Source organism: Schistocerca americana, chromosome 6, assembly GCF_021461395.2.
Source record: "Schistocerca americana isolate TAMUIC-IGC-003095 chromosome 6, iqSchAmer2.1, whole genome shotgun sequence".
In the NCBI taxonomy this organism is placed as follows: domain Eukaryota; kingdom Metazoa; phylum Arthropoda; class Insecta; order Orthoptera; family Acrididae; genus Schistocerca; species Schistocerca americana.
Genome location: NC_060124.1, coordinates 233,755,161 through 233,777,552, shown reverse-complemented (window position 1 = coordinate 233,777,552; position 22,392 = coordinate 233,755,161). Strand labels below are relative to the sequence as shown.

Sequence of the window (22,392 nt, the reverse complement as noted above, 5' to 3'; positions counted from 1 at the left end):
GGTTGATAAAGAACTGCACATTCAGGTGGAGCACAGTTCAGCAACAAAGTAATTCCCCTTTGCTGCACTCTCAGATCCTAGTCCAATGTTTCTTCAATGAACTGTAATGGCTACTATTGCCAGCTGGCCGAACTCAGTTAGGCCTAATGGCTACTTATTCTGCAGTTGGTGTGGCACTTCAGGAGACATGGATCTCAGAAATCCAACTACATACAATTGAAAATTATAAATCCTACTATACAAATCATGGCTGTTTGTGGCTATCTATCAGTTAGAATAACACTGTGTGATGTGTATCTACCTCCGACCCCCAATGGTTCTATACATCATGACCTGGTGGAGCTAGTGGAACAGCTGCCTCTACCATTCCTCCTACTGAAGGACCTCAGTGCCCAAAATACTCTGTGGTGCATCCAAGCTGCATCCAGAGGGGCCAAGTAATATAGCAGTTAATTTCAGAACTGGAAGTCTGTCTCCTCAACACTGGTGTTGCAGCGCATCTCAGAACAGCCCATGGAACATATTCATCCATAGATATTACATTATGCATTGTGAGCATCTTACCCTTAATCCAGGACCAGTGGTCCATTCATGGGGACCTTTGTGACAGTGACCACTTTCCTCTCACACTCTTTCTTGATCCATCAGCCAATGGAACATGCATCACATTGCTCACTTCGGAAAGCCAACTGGCAAGCTCTCAGCTCCAAAGCAACTTTTGAAACCAGTCGGGAGAAGAGCCTAAATAATGAAAAATGTGACGTCATCTTCAGGAGTGCTAAAAGGAATGCATTAAACTTCGGTTACCTGATAAATAAATCAAATCCAAAGGCCGTAAATTCAACTAAATACCAAGGAATTATTATTACAAACAACTTAAATTGGAAAGAACACACACAAAATGTTGTGGCAAAGGTGAACCAAGACTTCATTTTATTGACAGAACACGTAGATGATACAACAGATCTACTAAAGAGACTGCTGACACTGTGCATGTCTGTCCTCTTTTGGAGTACTGCTGCACAGTGTGGGATCCTTACCAGGTAGCGTTAACAGAATATGTCAAAAAAGTTCAAAGAAAGACAGCACATTCTGTTTTATTGAGAAATAGGGAGAGAGTGTCACATACATGATACAGGATTTGGGGTGGGCATCATTAGAACAAAGGTGTTTCTCATTGTGGCGAGATCTTTTCACGAAATTTCAATCACCAGCTTCTTCCTCCGAATGTGAAAATATTTTATTAATGCCAACCTACATAGGGAGAAACCCTCATCATAATAAAATAAGGGAAATCGGAGCTTGCGTGGAAAGATATGGGCGGTTGCTTATTCTGCGCGCTGTTTGAGTTTGGAATAATGGAGAATTGCTGTGAGAGTGGTTTGCTGAAACCACTCCCAGGCACTTTAAAATGTGATGTAGATGAGTAGTGCAAGATGCAATTGGCATGATTGTACACAGTATGGAAGCAGTGATACCCTATTCTTCAGGCTATTCCTGACAGATACATGTGTCATCGTGGTCTAAAGAACTAGCTGTCACTATCGGAGAGTGTCACAGGGCACTTCAATGACACAAACCCCATCCCTTTACAGTGCGTTTAACAGGATTTAGGGGACATGAAAGAAAAGCACAGTTCTTAATGAAGAAGATAAAGCAGGAGTGTCAGGAGCAGTATGTACCATCTGTGGGAGCCCACACACCATCACCTCAAGTACGGACTAAACTCCTCTGCAGTTGCTGCCACCTACCATCCACAGTAGTTCCTGGTACCTCCCTCAACGATGACATCTGTACTGATCCTGTGGTAATTGCTGAATGTTTCACGGCACACTTAGCTGAAGTGTGTTGCACTGCAGAGCATGATCTTCAGGGAGTCATACACAAAGCAAGCACACAATTGAGCCCTGAATTGTGGATATCAGTTTTATCCCATGAAAACTCGTGTCATGTGCTATAGTCAAATCAGGACTGTCCAGCCACATGCAGAGCTTTACCTCAGTAACCAGTTACTTGAATTGTTGACACTTTCAAACTTTTAGGCCTTTCAAACAAATTTCGGGCTTGCATTTTAGGCCTTTCGTTTTATGTTAATGTGGTTACCACATGTACACCAGCTCAAGGCATACAAGGTGTGATCAAAAAGTAAAACGAATTTTTTAATTTTGCGGGCTTTATACATCAAGATTTTTTTTGTCTTGTGGTACACGTGTTTCTGATGTATTTTTGTATTTTCAGCTGTTTTCAATGTTTAATTTATTGTTGACAGTCAAAATGATTATATGTGTTTTTGAGTGCTCGGCGAATTTTTATTTTTGAAAAAGATGGCTCAAAGAATGTGTATTAAATTTTGCTTGAAAAATGGAATGAATTGCAGCACTATATTCAGAATGTTGACTGTGGCTTTTAGCAAAGCTACTATGAGTAAAACAATAATTTATGAGTGGTATAAACAATTCAAAGATGGTCGTGGAGGTGTTGAAGGTGACGACTGCTCTGGATGCCCAGTACATGAATTAGTTATGCACAGTCAGTGTGAAGCAGTCTGAAGAAAAAGACCAGAATTGCGCCAAAATCACTTGTGGAAACTACATCATGAGAATGCTTCTGCTCACACTTCAATGCTTGTTCATGATTATTTGGCAAAAAACAAAACCATTATGTTGCCTCAGCCACTGTGTGTGTGCCTATTCCCTAGGCTAAAGAGAACCATGATAGGACATTGTTTCACCACCATTGATGAGAAGAAAACAGAATCACTGAAGGAGTTGAACACAAAAAGTAAGTTCCAGAAGTGCTTTCAAGATTGGAAAAAAGTGCTGGAATAAGTGTATTGTTTCTGAGAGCAATTACTTTGATGGAGACACATCAGTTGTTGACGAATAAATAAAGATGTATTTTAAAAAACGAAAATTCCCCATTAGTTTTTGATCACACATCATATTGCTTGAGGATTGTCACCCCCCTCAGATTTTTCAGCAGCATCTCCTGGGGCACAGATCACACAGTTCTTCTGAAATTTTATCTTGACTGGACTACAGATGTGTTGCCTACAGGCCAGCAGAACCATCAGTACAGAGCTTGTTAGACTGGGTCCACCACAGTGATGTGTAGTTGGCAATGGAGCCTGCTGTGCGAGCCCTGTAGATGGCCTCCTGGTGTTAGCTTGTGTCTTACCATGGAGGGTCAGATGCCAGCAACTCTTTCACGAACTATGCACTCATAATCTGTCAGAGGCCTACTCATCCATGTTATTTGACTCTGTTTCATAACAGACAGTTCAGACTGTTCATGAATCGCCCAAAAAATAGGTAATCAACTGGGATATGATTGGAGGCTGTGTACAGGGATCTCCAACTGCCCCCTCTTGTCTGTTTTTACCCAGTTCTATGATTAGGGTGGACCTTTTTTTGTGGCCCCAAGAAAAACGATGATTCTGTGATTCTCAGACACCTGTTCCGTTTGGTTCTCCATGACTACCTAAAGGAGTGAATGTCAACAGTAGGGTCAGGTTAGCATTTGCACATGCAAGGGGATGTGAGAACTATTCTCTGCCTCGAGTGTGCAGTGTATACGCTGCAGAGTTGGTTGCTATGTCATGGGCCCTGCATAACATTAAAACTCTTGCTGTTAAGGACTTTGTGGTTTGTAGTGACCCCATGGGCTGGTTACAAGGCATATCTACCCCAAAAACATCTGAGACACATTAGTTGACTTCCACATCTCCAGAACAATGGTAATATTCATCTGGACACTGAGCCATGGGGTGTTCAGGGAACTAAGTAAACTGAGAGCAAATTAGGGAACCACCAAGGCATGCCAGACTTCTCACTGGCCCTGTCGGGATGATGCTGTCTTAGTGGACCAACTGTGTGTCGCCCATGCTAGCCTTACCCACGAGTTCCTTTTTCGTTAGTAGGTCTCCCCTCAGTGCAGCTGTGGTAATCATCCCACAGTTGCTCACACTTTTTGCAGTGTGTGACCGGCTGGCTGATCTGAGATGAAAAATTGATATGTTTGTCTCATGCCTCATATACTTGCCAATGATGGGTTAGATGTATCCTGTGGGAAAACAGAGTTTGTAACAAAATTTAATGCACCTCCATGTTTGGTGTCAGATATAGTTGTGGGGGAAGTACGTCTCACTGCAGTGTGTGCCCCAGGGGACTTTCTCCCTTCTTATTGCCATACATTTTTGAACATTTATTTTCTTTATCTAACTATCAAACAATGGAAAATCCAGGATGGAATGTAACAATATTAGGGAAGGAAAGTTGTTACCATACAGCAGAGATGCCGAGTCGCGATACACACAGCAAAAAGATTCACACAGTTTTAGCTTTTGGCCATTAAGGCCTTTGTCAGCAACACACACACACACACACACACACACACACACACACACACACACAAATTTCTCTTCTTAAAGAAATGCATAACTTGCCATTGCTAGCCTATATTTTGTATCCTATCTATTTTGGCCATCAACAGTTATTTTAAAGCCCAAATAGCAAAACTGGTCTACTGTGTTTACTGTCTCATTTCCTAATCTAATTCCCTTAGCATTACCTGATTTGATTAGATTACAGTCCATTACCTTTATGTGTGTTTGTTAATATTCATCCTATATCCTCCTTTCAAGGCACTGTCCATTCCATTCAACTGCTCATCCAAGTCTCTTGCTCTGACAGTGTCATTGGCAAACCTCAAATTTTTGTTTGTTCTCCCTGAAATTTAATTCCTTCTCCATTTTTTTCCGCTTGCTCAGTGTACAGACTGAATAACATTGGGGATAGGCTACAACCTTCAACCTTCTCTCATCCCCTTGTCAACCAGTGGTTTCCCTTTGATGCCCGTCAGCTCGTATAGCGCCATCTCATTTCTGTAAAAATTGTAAATAACCTTTCACGCCCTGCGTTTTATTCCTGCTATCTTCAGAATTTAAAAAAGTGTATTCCGTCTGATATTGTCAAAAGCTTTCTCCAAACCTACATAAACTGTAATTGTAGATTTGCCTTTCCTTAGTCTGTTTCTGAGATAATTTCTAATAACCCTTGTCTTTTTACCTGTACTTGATCCTCTGCTGCCTTTAGTATTTCACCTGTTAAAGCTCTCCATTCTTACGTTACTGTATTCCTTCCCCCTCTTGCGAGTCGACTGTTGCCTAATGTTCCCACTGAAACTCTCAGCAGCCTCTGGTTTTTTCAACTTATGTAGGGCCCATCTCCTTAAATTCCTACCTTTTTGCAATTTCTTCACTTTTAATCTACATTTTATAACAAATAAATTGTGGTCAGAGTCCACATTTGCCCATGGAAATATCTTACAGTTTAAATTCTTGTTCTGAAATCTCTGTTTCACCATTATATAATCAATATGAAACCTTCTGGTGTCCCCAGGTCTCTTCCATGTTTGAGATAGGACATAACATTAAAAAAAAAAAAAAAAATCAATTTTTCAAAAATATGTTCATTTTTAGTGCACATCTTTCTTAGAGTTTAATATATTATTCGGTCTTCAAGTGTGCCAAAGTGCAGTGCCACACGTCTTCACTCAGCATCCTTCTATCTCACGTCTCTGCAGTTTGCTCTGTGGAATCCAAATGTGTATATTTTGTAATGGAAGCCATCAAACCTATATTCAGGACAGTGGAAATTAAAATGTCCTGTGGTGCTTCTCCTGCTCGCAGTTGGCCAGTTTGACATCCTATCCCCCTTTTTTTTAAAAAAAAGTTCTCACAATTAATACTGGGTGGAATTATTTGTGACCAGGAGAATAAGAAACCTTCAGAAAATTAGCACTCTTTATTGCCTATTAGCTAATAACTTTCTCTTTTGCATGACATAAAAGTAAATATAGGTAACATAAAACCAGAACAAATATAGGAAACATAAAACCAGAGACAAGCAAGACAGTACACTTTTATTAACTCCTTAGGTCCCAGCATTTTTTCTGTCTGTAATCTTGCTACAGCTTTACACGACATGCTTTCCTTTCTGTGAAAGAATCTCATGAAAGTTCGTCAAATGTTTTACTACAAGAGAAATCAAGACGTAGTTGTCTTATGCTGAAAAAGCTGTTAATACGAATAGTATCCAAGATTGGTTTGGTTTCTCGATTTGATTACGTCTGTTTTGCCACTGCATGCTAGATAAAATGAAATAGTGTTTTTTAATATTTCAGCATTTGTAACACACACTAAATGAGAAAGACTGTTTTAGCCCAAATGGTCATTTTTATGTACTTTATTGGCATAAATAACACAACAGAATATAATTCATGAAGTACCAATATCAAATGCCTATTAGGCCTACTACAAGCAAAAAGTTTCGCATTTCATTCACATGTTCCAGTTTATCAAGCATGTGATTGAAAAGCAGCAGTAAGAAACTTTTATATAAATTGTCATATTCTTCCATATAATGTGTGTGGTGTCCCTGTATCTTCTCCTTCTTCATTCCAACAAACAATCTTGTCATCACTAAATCTGTAACTATTCCCTACATTGTCAAAACTTATTCTCTGCCAGAATCACATGTTCAGTTATCCTGTGTTTATTCTCCGGTTAGGCATTATTGCATGTTCATACAATGCGTTTTTCATGCTATTCTGAGAATAGAACATAACGCTGCTGCCAACTGGGAAGTGTACAACTGGTAGTGTAGCGGTATGGCAAAAGTTTTCTGCCAAATTTCATTTTCTTGGATACACTGAGAAGATAACATGTAATCTTTCTTAACTGTTATTCCTGTGAGTTGTTTATTTCCACTCTGGTAGTCTGAATCTATGGATTTCACTAATAATTATAACAATGCTGATCATTTGCACATCCAGTGAACCACATAAACAAACAGCAATTGGCAGTGACCCATTCGGGTTTATTCGGCTCAGCTCGTAAGCACTGTCCCCTTTTGTCTGCAGGAAAGTACTTTTTATTTCTAAATGTGACAGGGATTCCCCTGGCAAGGACATCATGTACACCATGCATGCATTCAAAAATCAACTTATAATTCATTCAGAAATCAACTTAGAATGTTTTCAAAAATGTTCAGAAACCAACTGGGATGCATTCCAAAATTTTATGAATAATCAATAGACCAAAGTGCCCTGGCTGCTAAGAAGCTTTGTGAAAGAAGGTTTTTTTTCTTCAAGAATATGAATTTGGTGCTCCATGAAATTGCTGCCCGGACTGGTTTGCCCCCTCCACCCCACCCCCAACTCCCTCACCTGTATAGATTCAGGCCTTCTCCCTCACCTGTATAGATCCAGACCTGTCCTAATATACAACTTCTGTCATGATTCTTAAACCAAGTGCTAGTGATGTTAAATGATGCTCTGTGCAAAATTCTACCAGGTGGCTTACTCTTTCATTCCTTTCCCCCAGTCCATAGTTATCAAATATTTCTCCTTCTATTCCTCTTCCTCTGACCAAATTCCAATCCCCATCACAATTAAATTTTCTTCTCCTTTATCGAGTTGAATACTTTATTTTATATCATCGTATGCTCTTTCATCTCTTCATCTGTGGAGCTAGTTGGCATATAAACTTATGCTGCTGCAGCAGATCTTGTGTTCAGTCTGTCTTGGCATTTTCTCACCCCATTTTAGCTTCACGCCTCATGTGATGATTCTTCTAAGTGTGTACTTCAGTGCCCAGTGCTTGTCTTCTGTCTCACTTTTGTCTGTCAGGCTAAATATTGTGTCACACATTTTCAACCATGATGACATAGTCATGGATATTGGAGCTGACAGTTCTCCTTTTCTCATTTCATATCTTGTTATGTCATTTTGCTATGAATGAAGGGACTGATACTGAGTAGTGTAGTGGCTCTGAGCACTATGGGACTCAACTGCTGTGGTCATAAGTCCCCTAGAACTTAGAACTACTTAAACCGAACTAACCTAAGGACATCACACACATCCATGCCCGAGGCAGGATTCGAACCTGTGACCGTAGCGGTCGTGCGGTTCCATACTGTAGCGCCTTTAACCGCTCGGCCACTCAGGCCGGCGGGGTAGTGTAGTCCCTTTAAACCCATCATCATCATCATCATCATCATCTTTTTCCTCACTGGTATATTTTATGGACTGATGTTAGTGCAGTATGGGTGTGGTTAGTGCGCCTCACCACAGGTATTTTACAAAACTGAATGTTCTACAACTGTAGCACACACCAGTGTGCCGCCCCCCTCCCACTGCCCCCACCCCCAAATTCCCTCTTTCTTTTAGCAGTATAAAAAGTCAAGTCTGTTACTAAATGTCTAGCATCTCCCTTTTAATCTATATCACATAAGCAGTGTGTACCAGATAATAATGAGGAAATGGAAAATTGTGAATTCTAAACCATCCTCTTTCTGGCACCATTTCTCTTCCACCTTTTCGTGTTGTTGAAGGGACTGATAACCTTCTAGTTAAGTCCCTTTAAATTATCACTGTCATCATCATCATCATCATTGTTGAATCTCCTAGCTAATCTATCAGTAGTCCAATTGCTTTCAAGCTGTCTTTTTTATCATAGAGGAAATATTTGGTTCTGAACATCAGTTTTCTGTTGCTATCAAAGGAAGACTTAACCAAGAAAAACTGTTAAATTGTGAGATGGAATTGCTTGCCAGTAATTATCTCCAGGAGGTGAAATGTGTTGTACTCCCAATAGGGCAATAGGCGCACACACACACACACACACACACACACACACACACACACACACACACTCACTTTAAAGTAAAAGATACACACTACCTAGCTTTTGGAACTAATAGTCCCTGTGTTAGGGACGAAAGAGGGGTAGGTTGGGAATGGTTAAAAAAGTCGGACAGGTCAATCCAACCCCCACAGTGAACAAAGGCAGACGAAGATCTATTTGCCCGCCTCCTCCTCATCTTCCCTCCCTCTCCACTGTATGATTAGTAGAAGTGTTTCTGTCGTGGACATATATTTAATTGATTTTGGAGTTCTTTTTCTTTACACTTTTTTCTATGCAGTACATAGCATGATATACATTTTGAGAAAAATCTTTGTCACAAATATTACTTTTTCGTAAGATTGAGCTTATCCATTACAGATGTTGAAGAACCTGTGACTGTTTATACAATGTAAATACATAAAACTGTAACCAGTCACTTTTTTTAAATAGTTATTGTTTGCAGTTTTATGTATTTGCATTGAAAAAAACTGTCATGGGTTCTTAAATATCCATAATGGATAAGCTTAATTGTTGATACCACAGCAGGTAATTAGAACGTGCGAATTTTGGAAATGTAAACTTAAACCAATGAAAACCACGCTTGCAAAACATTTAGCAAAAAGGGTGTCTCAGAAAACCTGACTTCATGTCATCCAAGACAGCAAAAGCACAATGTGAAATTATTTGGTTAAAAACTGAAATGAAATCTCTTCACAAAAAGAAAGATCTTCTCAGTTCACAGCTCTACGATATGCACCCAGAGCTAAGCCGTAACGTTATTGCTCATGTATTGATGCTCTTTCTAGACACTGTCAATTTATATGCCAACAAAGAACATAATTGCCATCTCACTTAGACATGAGAAAAACATAAGCACTGTGATCTCAAAAAATGCATTTAAGTCTGTACTATATGCAACTGGGCGAGCAATACTTTTGCATGAAATACAGTATACTGTTGGCCTATCTGAAGGAAATAGCGTCAGGTGGTCACAAGGGGTTTCCTAGGCCATGAGTAGGAGGTACAGTCTCTACTGGACCCCAAATAAAGTCATGAAGTTCACAATTTACTGAAAAAAAAAATAATGCTGACAAAGCTTTTCTTCCTTTCACGACATCACACATCCTTACAGTACACGTGTGTTGATGCTTGATGGCTTGCCTATATCTGAGGTAACTGAGTTGCGCTGTGGTTCATTAGTCTTTACTGCTAAGTTTCCAGTATCGCTGAACAAGAAAGTGTATGGGGCTCTTCGGCCTCTATCACTCAGAATTGGATGAGCAGGATGGAGGAGAGAGCCATCGCAGGCGATACGGAGCGGCAGAGTAGAGGGGTGTTGGAAGAATCGCCTGTGAAGCTATTTTATTGTGTTCAGTTTGCTGTTTATCTGCAATTAAGTTGAAATATATTCAATTAATAAAGTTCACAGCCAATCAGTTGGCAATTTTTATTTATTTTTAGACTTGACCCTGGTTTAGATACCCCTAGGGGTACCTTCATCTTTTTCTCAAATAGAACATAAGTCTTTCGATAAATAAATACTACAGAAATATGCTTCAGAAGTAATGAATTAAAGCTTTTAAACAAAGGTGTTGATCACAATATTGCCCCCACACTAAATAAAAACAGTATTAAAGATCTAATAGTGAGCACAAAAATTAAATGCACAACTGCTGAACTAAAACACAGTGAACAAATTGCTGTAGCCCAAAAGGCAAAAACTATTAGGAGAAATATTGACCAGAGCAAAATGTGCAGTAAGGTGAATAGTGAACATATGACATATTGTAACAGACACAAGAAACTTTCGACCCAAAATGCTGTTGTCAGAGCAGGCAAGGACGGCACAGCTATTGTCGTATATGAATCAGATTATATTAACAAAACTCTTGAATTCTTCAGAAATAATAACATAAAAGAAATAGCATATGATCCTACTCTAAAATTCCTTGATAAAATTAGAAAGTTACTTAAAAACAGCGGCTTCCTGTTAACACCAATAGAAGCAAAACATTGTATAGTGATGAACCCATTGGCACTGAAATTGAGATCACCACCTAAGAGCCATAAACCAGAATATCCTAAACATCCCACTGAGAACTCCATCAATAGTCCAAGCTATAAAATCCCCAGGAAACTTAATGACATCATCCACAAGGTACTTGTATTTGAATATAAGTTTTCAGCCAACAACAATTATGAGCTCAGTGGCAGCATAAAAGATATTCCCATGCCAGCCACAACTAGATTTGCATCTCGTGACATAGTCAACTTATATACAAACATGTGTGCCAAGGAAAAATCAGTATAATAAGAAACGACATACTCAAACATGGAACAATGGGAAGATCTGAAATCTACGAACTTGCAGAGATCCTGGAGCTTATATAATCACACTGCTACTTCATGTTCAACAGGATGTTTGAGATTCAGGAAAATGGATTGCCGTTGGGTAGCAGTCTTGCAGGCTTGCTAGCAGACATATATATTAACAATCTTGGAAACAATTTTTAGATCCTCAACCAAACTGAAAGATCAGCAGTTACAAATCCTATGTTGATTACACTCTTTCTGTTCAGTGGAACAACAAAAGAAATAGAAAATATAGCCAAAGAACTTCATAAATTACACCACAAAATTCAATTCACTGTAGAACATGAAACACCAGAAGTCATTAACTATCTTGGTTTAAGAATTTCAAATAAAAATCAAGAACGCAACTTACAAAACCATCAATATTACCATACACAACTCTTCTTGCCATCTAGACCAACATGTAAAAGCATTCTTCAGAACAATGGTTAATCACATGCTTAAAATCCCAATAGACCCAAGTGAAAGACAAAAAGAAACAGAAATTATTAAATTAGTTGCCTCCAGTAATTGGTACAATTTTGCTACTATAGATAAACTAATCAATAGAACAAAATTAAACCAACCAATTGCTGAACAAACACCCACAAACAAGACGACTACATTTGTAAGCTTGTCGCTCCTAGGGAAGATTTTTCACCAAATGGCCAACCTCTTGAGGACATATAACATAAAAATAAACTTCTTCACATACAACTAAAATACAACTAAAATCATATACAGTACCAAAATCACTACACAACAGTATCAGAAGTCAGGTGTATACAAACTCATTTGCAACTCATATCCGAGCTGCTTACTCTTTTAAAACAGGTAATCAATCAGCCAGCTATGCCCCCTTCCCATCCCCCAATCTGACACCCCACCCCCTGTATCCATCTCTTTACCCTAACTACTGTTAAAATAAAGAGATACTTTTATACATATTACCTCTAGACTTTGCCTTTACTAATATTCATATCAACATAAATATACCATCACAGAATAAGACCTGTACTAAATGTCAAAACCCCAGCTGCTAAAATAGAGAGATACTTCTATACATATTACCTTTAGCTGAAATAAACAGAGTTTGCGTTTACTAATATTCAAGTTCATGTTAATGTAAGAATAGAAATAAGTCAGGAGTTCATTCGAAGCTTGTTCTTATTTTTTAAATATAAAGTTCATGGTCGTACAAACAGCTGCAGTTCATTGCAAATACTATAACTTATTCTTTATTATTTTACACCTGGACATTCAAGTTATTGCCAGTTTTGATTAAAATATTTGATTGTAAATTGACTGTATTATATGTTAACATAAGAATAGAAATAAGATACCAGATAATTTGAAGTTTGTTCTTGTAGTAATTTATTTATTTATTTTGGGCATTCATGTTAATACCAATTTTGATTAAAGTATTTGCCCATACATCAACTTTAATATGTTGTTGTTGTAGTGGTCTTCAGTCCTGAGACTGGTTTGATGCAGCTCTCCATGCTAATCTATCCTGTGCAAGCTCCTTCATCTCCCAGTACCTATTGCAACCTACATCTTCCTGAATCTGCTTAGTGTACTCGTCTCTTGGTCTCCCTCTACGATTTTTACCCTCCACGCTGCCCTCCAATGCTAAATTTGTGATCCCTTGATGCCTCAGGACATGTCCTACCAACCGATCCCTTCATCTAGTCAAGTTGTGCCACAAATTTCTCTTCTCCCCAATCCTATTCAATACCTCCTCATTAGTTATGTGATCTACCCACCTAATCTTCAACATTCTTCTGTAGCACCACATTTCGAAAGCTTCTATTCTCTTCTTGTCCAAACTATTTATTGTCCATGTTTCACTTCCATACATGGCTACACTCCATACAAATACTTTCAGAAACGACTTTCTGACACTTAAATCTATACTCGATGTTAACAAATTTCTCTTCTTCAGAAACGCTTTCCTTGCCATTGCCAGTCTACATTTTATATCCTCTCTACTTCGACCATCATCAGTTATTTTGCTCCCCAAATAGCGAAACTCCTTCACTACTTTAAGTGTCTCATTTCCTAATCTAATTCCCTCAGCATCACCCGACTTAATTCGACTACATTCCATTATCCTTGTTTTGCTTTTGTTGATGTTCATCTTATATCCTCCTTTCAAGACACTGTCCATTCCGTTCAACTGCTCTTCCAAGTCCTTTGCTGTCTCTGACAGAATTACAATGTCATCGGCGAACCTCAAAGTTTTTATTTCTTCTCCCTGGATTTTAATACCTACTCCAAATTTTTCTTTTGTTTCCTTTATTATTTGCTCAATATACAGATTGAATAACATCGGGGAGAGGCTACATCCCTGTGTCACTCCCTTCCCAACCACTGCTTCCCTTTCATGCCCCTTGACTCTTATAACTGCAATCTGGTTTCTGTACAAATTGTAAATAGCCTTTCGCTCCCTGTATTTTACCCCTGCCACCTTTAGAATTTGAAAGAGAGTATTCCAGTCAACATTGCCGAAAGCTTTCTCTAAGTCTACAAATGCTAGAAACATAGGTTTGCCTTCCCTTAATCTTTCTTCTAAGATAAGTCGTAAGGTCAGTGTTCCAACATTTCTACGGAATCCAAACTCGTCTTCCCCGAGGTCAGCTTCTACCAGTTTTCCCATTCGTCTGTAAAGAATTCGTGTTAGTATTTTGCAGCTGTGACTTATTAAACTGATAGTTTGGTAATTTTCACATCTGTCAACACCTGCTTTCTTTGGGATTGGAATTATTATATTCTTCTTGAAGTCTGAGGGTATTTCGCCTGTCTCGTACATCTTGTTCACCAGATGGTAGAGTTTTGTCAGGACTGGCTCTCCCAAGGCCGTCAGTAGTTCAAATGAAATGTTGTCTACTCCCGGGGCCTTGTTTCGACTCAGGTCTTTCAGTTCTCTGTCAAACTCTTCACGCAGTATCATATCTCCCATTTTATCTTCATCTACATCCTCTTCCATTTCCATAATATTGTCCTCAAGTACATCGCCCTTGTATAGACCCTTTATATACTCCTTCCACCTTTCTACTTTCCCCTCTTTGCTTACAACTGGGTTTCCATCTGAGCTCTTGATATTCATACAAGTGGCTCTCTTTTCTCCAAAGGTCTCTTTAATTTTCCTGTAGGCTGTATCTATCTTACCCCTAGTGAGATAAGCCTCTACATCCTTACGTCTGTCCTCTAGCCATGCCTGCATAGCCATTTTGCACTTCCTGTCGATCTCATTTTTGAAACGTTTGTATTCCTTTTTGCCTGCTTCGTTTACTGCATTTTTATATTTTCTCCTTTCATCAATTAAATTTAATATCTCTTCTGTTACCCAAGGATTTCTATTAGCCCTCGTCTTTTTACCTACTTGATCCTCTGCTGCCTTCACTACTTCATCCCTCAGAGCTACCCACTCGTCTGCTACTGTATTTCTTTCCCCCATTTCTTTCAATTGTTCCCTTATGCTGTCCCTGAAACTCTGTACAACCTCTGGTTTAGTCAGTTTATCCAGGTCCCATCTCCTTAAATTCCCACCTTTTTGCAATTTCTTCAGTTTTAATCTACAGTTCATAACCAATAGATTGTTGTCAGAGTCCACATCTGCCCCTGGGAACGTCCTACAATTTAAAACCTGGTTCCTAAATCTAACAGCGGAGGAGTGGTACTCAAGCGTCAGCTTTAGGTTACAATATCTCCGGATGTAATTAAGATTTTACAATGCAACAAATGGCACTGATTACGCATTTGTTTACATGTTCAGATGTGCTAACAAAACTAACGGGGTTCCATTTAAAAAAACGTAGGTTTGTGTTAAAAAACATACTTCCGTGCGTTTTTGTATGGTTTGTATTAAACAATTACACTAGCCTCTCTCCTCGCGTTGGGTCTGTGGAATCGGTTCGTCAGTATTCGATGTGGTTTACGAAATATATCCAGCGGTAACGTTAGGTGACTCACCCTGTATAATCTATCTGATACCTTTTAGTATCTTCAGGATTCTTCCATGTATACAATCTTCTTTTATGATTCTTAAACCAAGTGTTAGCTATGATTAAGTTGTGCTCTGTGCAAAATTCTACCAGGCGGCTTCCTCTTTCATTTCTTAGCCCCAATCCATATTCACCTACTACGTTTCCTTCTCTCCCTTTTCCTACACTCGAATTCCAGTCACCCATGACTATTAAATTTTCGTCTCCCTTCACTATCTGAATAATTTCTTTTATTTCATCATACATTTCTTCAATTTCTTCGTCATCTGCAGAGCTAGTTGGCATATAAACTTGTACTACTGTAGTAGGTGTGGGCTTCGTATCTATCTTGGCCACAATAATGCGTTCACTATGCTGTTTGTAGTAGCTTACCCGCATTCCTATTTTCCTATTCATTATTAAACCTACTCCTGCATTACCCCTATTTGATTTTGTGTTTATAACCCTGTAGTCACCTGACCAGAAGTCTTGTTCCTGCTGCCACCGAACTTCACTAATTCCCACTATATCTAACTTTAACCTATCCATTTCCCTTTTTAAATTTTCTAACCTACCTGCCCGATTAAGGGATCTGACATTCCACACTCCGATCCATAGAATGCCAGTTTTCTTTCTCCTGATAACGACGTCCTCCTGAGTAGTCACCGCCCAGAGATCCGAATGGGGGACTATTTTACCTCCGGAATATTTTACCCTAGAGGACGCCATCATCATTTAACCATACAGAGCCTGAAAAGGTTCAAAAACCGATTCATGGACTAAATAACTATTTCAAAAAAGTGATTGGTTGCAATTTTATGTATTTATAGTACTTTTTGCTCTCTTGAGTGGCTATGTGGTTAATTCCCTCCTGTGGAACACGCCTTATATTAAGCACCTTCAGTGCCAAAGGGTTGGGTTTGTGTGGCACAATGATGCTGAGGGCTATCCCAGCAGTAGCGTAACTACTGGTAGGGTGATCCAAGCCAGGCAGACCTTAGCACAGGGGCCAGTAAAAAGTATCCCACAGCTTATGGAAGGGGGAGGGCTGTGTTTTCCCCAGGGATCTCCTCCAGCAATGGTTGGATATGAGCATCGCTACCACTGATTTCCCGAGCTGGGGACTGGTCAGCACCACCAGATCTCTTCTACCATAAACTCTCTGCATACTTCAGGGACTGTTGTTAAGCATGGTGATGGAGCATAGTGTGTTTTGGAGAACAAGGTCATTGGCTTCACTGTCTGGACTGTGAGGAAGGTACACACAGAAAAGCCTCAACCTCATGGTGTGCTGCTACATGCCGATGGCATGAATGTCTGTTGAGAGTGGGCACCTCTGAGGCACCTGCACACCCCCTACCCTGTCCTCTTACCCATCACCTATTTTTCTAAGGGTTGTATAAGGCTTGCTGAGGCATGTGGGGCTCTTCCTGGTTGTCATTTGTTTCCCTATCAGCTAGTTGGCTCCCTATGAACCAATTTCAGTTCACATATATACTTCTGATGGTTTAGGTGTGCTGTCAGATAGTACTTACACACACACACAGAGAGAGAGAGAGAGAGAGAGAGAGAGAGAGAGAGAGAGAGAGAGAGAGAGAGAGGGGGGGGGGGTCTAAACCAGTGGGTAAAATAAGGTTTTTATGGATTTTTTTGTATTGACAATATAAGAGTTCAGTTCAAATTCCTATGATTAATTTATTCAAAACAATCTTACAATGCTTAATTAGTGCCTCATTTCTTCCCCTGCCAGCATTGTATCCATTGACAGAATCTTCTCCATCAACGGTCCTGTTTTGTCAAAATTAAGAAATAATTTGGAAAAGAAAAGATCCGAAAATTAGTGACAATCTATAAATTTCTGCATCCTTCCAAAAAGTGTTTATCGTTATGATTCTACATCAAGCTAATTTTTTTTATCTGGATGTGTAAATGTTATTTAGCTGTGTTTCTTATATTGCAAGAAAAGTTTAAATAATTAAATTCTTGTGACAGTAAATAGCTGCATTTACTAAATGTGATAACACTTTTTAATTTATGTAAAGCTAGCTGTTAACATTTTCTATTTTAATCAGATTTTCATGATAAATATAGTTGGGTTTTGGCATTTCTTTTTTAAAGACTTTTTAATTTTTTGTTAACCATATGGCTTTAGTTTTGGGGGTGGGGGCAGGGTGTGAGTTAAATTACAACCACACTGACCTAAACCAACCAACAAAAGAGTGCTTGATTGGTCACTCCATCCGGGAATAAGTCTCAGAATTATAACAACAGGGTACTAGTGAGCCCTAACACTTTCTTCGTAATCATGAGAGCAGAGGGGACCTTTGAGAAGGTATACCCTTTCTATATTCGCAAGATGCTGAAGGGTATTGCTGGATCCTTAAAAAGTATTAAATAACTTCATAGTGGAATACTTCTAGTTGAAACTGCCACATCATACCAAGTATCTAAACTTCTGGGATGGAAGGCATGGAGTGACCACTTTCTTGTATTTGTATTGGATAACAAGCGTAACTTCTGTAAAGGCATGATTACCAGCTCCGATATAATGGATATGGACGCTGAAGAGATATGAGCAGAATAGAAAAATGTGTCATGGAAGTACAGAACCATATGAGAAGAGTCAGTGGCATGTTGGAAAAAACTGCAATATTTCTTCTAACTTTCAACACTCTGGACTTACCTGAACCTAGTCTTACAGGCTATGTCCATCTTAAAAGTTCGACTGTTTGTTCCCAGGCCAATGCGATACTTTAGGTATCAAAGATTTGGTCATACCACTGTGGCATGTAATGGGAAGGCTATGTGTGAAAATTTATAGGGTAACCTCACAAATCGGGCAAATCTTGTACACATCCTCTGAAATAAATAAACTGCTCCAGGGATCACTCAGGGTATGGAGCAGTAAGAGGGGTTTTATAGTGAAAAACGAAAAATAAAGGACCCCCTTCCCCGATGAGGCCTTGAAGACCACACGATAGTTTTCCAACCACCATGTCATCCTCAGCATTCATCACTGGATGCAGTATGGAGGTGCATGGGGGTAAGCACACTGCACTCTCACCATGGTTGACGTTTTTGACTTTGGAGCCACGACCTCTCCATCAGGTAGTTAGCTCCTCAATTGGAATCATGAGGCTGAGTGCACCCCAGTCCATTCCTTACATCCAGGAAAAATCCCAAAATCCCTTGCAGTACTGGGAATTGAACTCAAGTCCACTGCATCATGGTCAGTCGCGTTGGCCACTCGGTTATGGGGGCAGATGAGTTTATAATGAGGAAAGTAAAATTTAGTTGATAAGTCATGAGACCCATACCCTTGTGTAAAGCCAAAAAAGCTTCCAAAGCAATGCAATGTCCAGTGTTTGCTACTTATTTTGCACTGGCCCTTAAAAAGCCAATCACTAGGTGTGATGCCCTTGCACAAACCCAGACCGCAGATTCAAGTACGAGTACATGCACTTGTCAGTATACCTTTGGTGGTGGTGGGGTGAGGGGCAGTGGAGGGGGGAGGGAGAAGCTACACTTGGCTCCAAAAATATTTGGAAGCCATCAACAACATGCATGGATTCTAGGCCACATACCACTGCATGCTATCAGAGTCCTCTCTACCCATGCAACCAACTCCTCCCATAAGTAAGGAAAAAAAAAGACACAAAAAATTCAAAAAATGGCAGTAAATCCATTGCAACAGAGAGCAAATAACATTACACAGACATTTTTTATACTCACACTTTTATGGAAATGCTTCAGGTTTCTTTAGCAAAAGCAGTATTTAGTTTATCTTTCTTATAGTAGAAATGAATATAGTGGGGGCCCATAAACAGAAACAGTCCTTACAGGGAACTTTGGTGATATTTCAGAAACAAAATGCAATTTGCCAATATTGCTTTCTAATCCCACATGAAATAATTTATATGTTCATACTTTAAAGCAAGTAATTCAAATATTAAGTTCAACTAACTTCAGAAAACTGTTGATAGTAATAATAAAAGGAAAATTACTTTTCATATAGGTTCAGTTTGTATGCCTTATCCATTACCTGTGAAGCAGGTATTTTTATGATAACACTACACACTTTGGCACGAAACTTTAGCACATTAGTTAGAAACAGGATACCCGGTTTCTGCATATTTAGGATGGCACCCTACGTTGGTTTCATGATCAGGACAATTTTAAGGTTCAAACACATGTTTATACCACTGGGATTATTATTGAGAAACGTTCACACAAACATACTGGTCCATACTATGATACATATCTGAGTTCCTGAAGTTGGCGGGGCAGTGGCGCAATAGTGGTGGCGAGCACGTGTCGGCTATCTGGTCTCACACTCTTGATGTTGAATGCTCTTTATAAAGTCTTCTTGGCGATGCGTTATCCTTGTTTTAGAGCCATTCCATATAACAAGAGCACCATATGCCACCCGAAACCACATCCGAGGCAATTCCAATATAAATTGGCTATTCAATGCCTCACTTGGCCCTTCAATGTTAACCATACAACAATTAGCCACTGACTTCGTAGCATGCTCGCCCCGTAGCTGCCCAGATTGACTGCCAAATCCACTTTTTAACGTGCGCCAAGCCACTTCTGTAGCGGAGGGGATTCCCTACATCTTTTATACTGTACAACACAAGTTCCCTAAGCATGAACCAGCGTTCAAACTACAATTTCTCTTGCTGAACATATATATTTTACAAAGTCTCATTATTTTTAAACGTTATTTTAGTTTTCATAATACATGTATTACAAAATTCAGCTTTCTCTCTGACAATTCAATGACCTTCATTAGTAAAGAACAAACACTTCATAGTCAAATACACATAATTACACAGTATAAACTACTTACAATCGATATTGGTGTTACAAGGCATCTTCAAAGACCCAAATGATTTTAAGCCTGATGCAGTACAAGAAAATTTGTACTGCAGATTACATTTTTACAACTCTGTTTTCTTCAGTTTTATGAATATACTGTAGTTTCATTGTTGATCCCAACAAGGGAATGCACTCAGTTGTTAAACTGTTTTCTCTGATAGGGCTTTGGAAACGTGCCTTCTGGAACACTGTACAAATTATGATATATTATTTATATTGGACTATGATGGTCCTGGAGTGGATTGAAAGGCATCACAGTAAAAGGTTTCTTGTCCGTTATAACTCGCTCAGTAAGCTAGAAGCGGTCCACTAAATGCACCTGGTAGACCAGTTGATTCAGCTCATACATGGTGCATTACAGTGGCTCCAACAGGAAGACCAGGAGTGTGGCCTGTTTTGGGTACCTGGATACTTGGGAATACATGGAAATGACTTAGCCAACAAAGCAGCCTAAGAAGCATGTTGGGATGGTGTTGTGTTGATGTGCCATTCCCTTACGCACTGTCATCTCATTATTTGACAGAAGAATAATATATCAGTGGAGGACTGAATGGTTTAGAGATGGCAACAACAAACTGCAGTCACTCAAATCCACCATACAGGTATGATGGACTGATTGATTGAAGGAGGTGCTGCTCACCAAACTGTGCATAGGGCATAGCCCTTTAATCCAGGTTTCCCCCTCTGGCAGGAAGGTCCACCATTCCGTGAATTTTATGGTGTGCCACTTTGGTTCAGTATATTTTCGCAACATATGTTTTATATACTGACATTAGTGCAGCCCTTGATTTGGGTGGAAATCTGTCCACCATCCTCGCTGACATTGGCACCAGTTTTAAGGGTTTTGAAATTTTTTGATCTGTCGGGCTCGGGCCACATACCTTAAGTGTTGGGGAGGGGATGGACGTTTATGCATTATAAACAATGATGCCTGTAGGAACAGCTTATATCGTCCTCCTCCCCTCCCCCACTCAAAGAGAATGTCATGCTGACTCCTTGTAAGGACACTGATGATTATACTGTTGAATACTCCACATCCAAAATAATAATAATAATAATAATAATAAAGGTAGACAATTTAAGAAAATTATTTGTAGAATGAGCAGAAACTAGCAAAATACACAAAGCAATCACTTACATAAATACATGGGATACACCATTGCAATTTCATAACCACTTCTACAATCCTTTAGATCACATAACATCAACAGATATGAAGGAAGTAAATTGGAAAAAGAAAACACTACATGCAAGCACCCGTATCATCTAACACAGCCACACATCGATCAAGACGCATCCAACACATGGCTAAGAAAAGTTAGTATGTACAGTGAGACGGAAGGATTCATGATTGCAATACAGGATCAAACAGTAAACACCAGATATTACAGCAAGCATATTATCAAAGACCCCAATACCACAACAGGTAAATGCAGACTTTGCAAACAACAAATAGAAACAGTAGATCACATCACAAGTGGATGTACAATACTAGCAAATACAGAATACACCAGAAGACATGACAATGTAGCAAAAATAATACATCAATAACTTGCCATACAACATAAACTAATAAAACAACACGTTCCCACATACAAGTATGCACCACAAAATGTACTGGAGAATGATGAATACAAATTATACTGGAACAGAACCATTATAACAGATAAAACAACACCACATGACAAACCTGACATCATACTCACCAATAAAAAGAAGAAATTAACGCAACTAATCGAAATATCCATATCCAATACAACAAATATACAGAAGAAAATGGGAGAAAAAATTGAAAAATACATGCAACTGGCTGAGGAAGTCAAGGACATGTGGCATCAGGATAAAGTTGGCATTATACCAATTATACTATCAACTACAGGAGTCACACCACACAATATCCACCAGTACATGGACGCAATACAGCTACATCCAAACTTATATATACAACTACAGAAATCTGTAATTATTGATACATGTTCAATTACCCGAAAGTTCCTAAATGCTATGTAACATATACTGTACAGTTAAAAGGAAGTCACGCTTGATCAAGGTCCACGTCACTTTCCATTTTTAACCAGACATAATGTCTGAGAAAGGAAAGAAATAATAAAATAATAATAATAATCATCATCATATTTATTTTTCATTCATTCCTTAATGTCTTGGTTCATGTGTAAGATGACTGAAGTGCACAAGGAATCAAAGGGAAATAGATTAAAAGTACATGTACTTTAAAATTCCATTTCAGGCCTTTGCTTTTCAGATGGAAGTTCTGTGAGACAATGAAATAAAGTTATAGGAGTCTGGGTAAATGTTATTTATTTTAGAGGTAGTTTGCTTTTGTGGCAATAAACATACCTCATTTATGTTAAAAGTAATAGTAGACAAAATATGGAAACTCCAGGTAGGAATATCAACAATGTAGGAAAAGGTGGATTGTTACTTTTTTGTTGTTGTTGTTATAAGTAATAGTAGTTTCTTTTCCAT

At 39.0% G+C, this 22,392-nt stretch overlaps 1 protein-coding gene across 1 annotated transcript in view; it reads left to right on the top strand.

Moving 5' to 3' along the window:
* The window catches only part of LOC124620067 (NF-kappa-B inhibitor-interacting Ras-like protein 2), a 68,957-nt gene that overhangs the window by 8,063 nt on the left and 38,502 nt on the right, over positions 1–22,392 (top strand). The window lies entirely within an intron of this gene.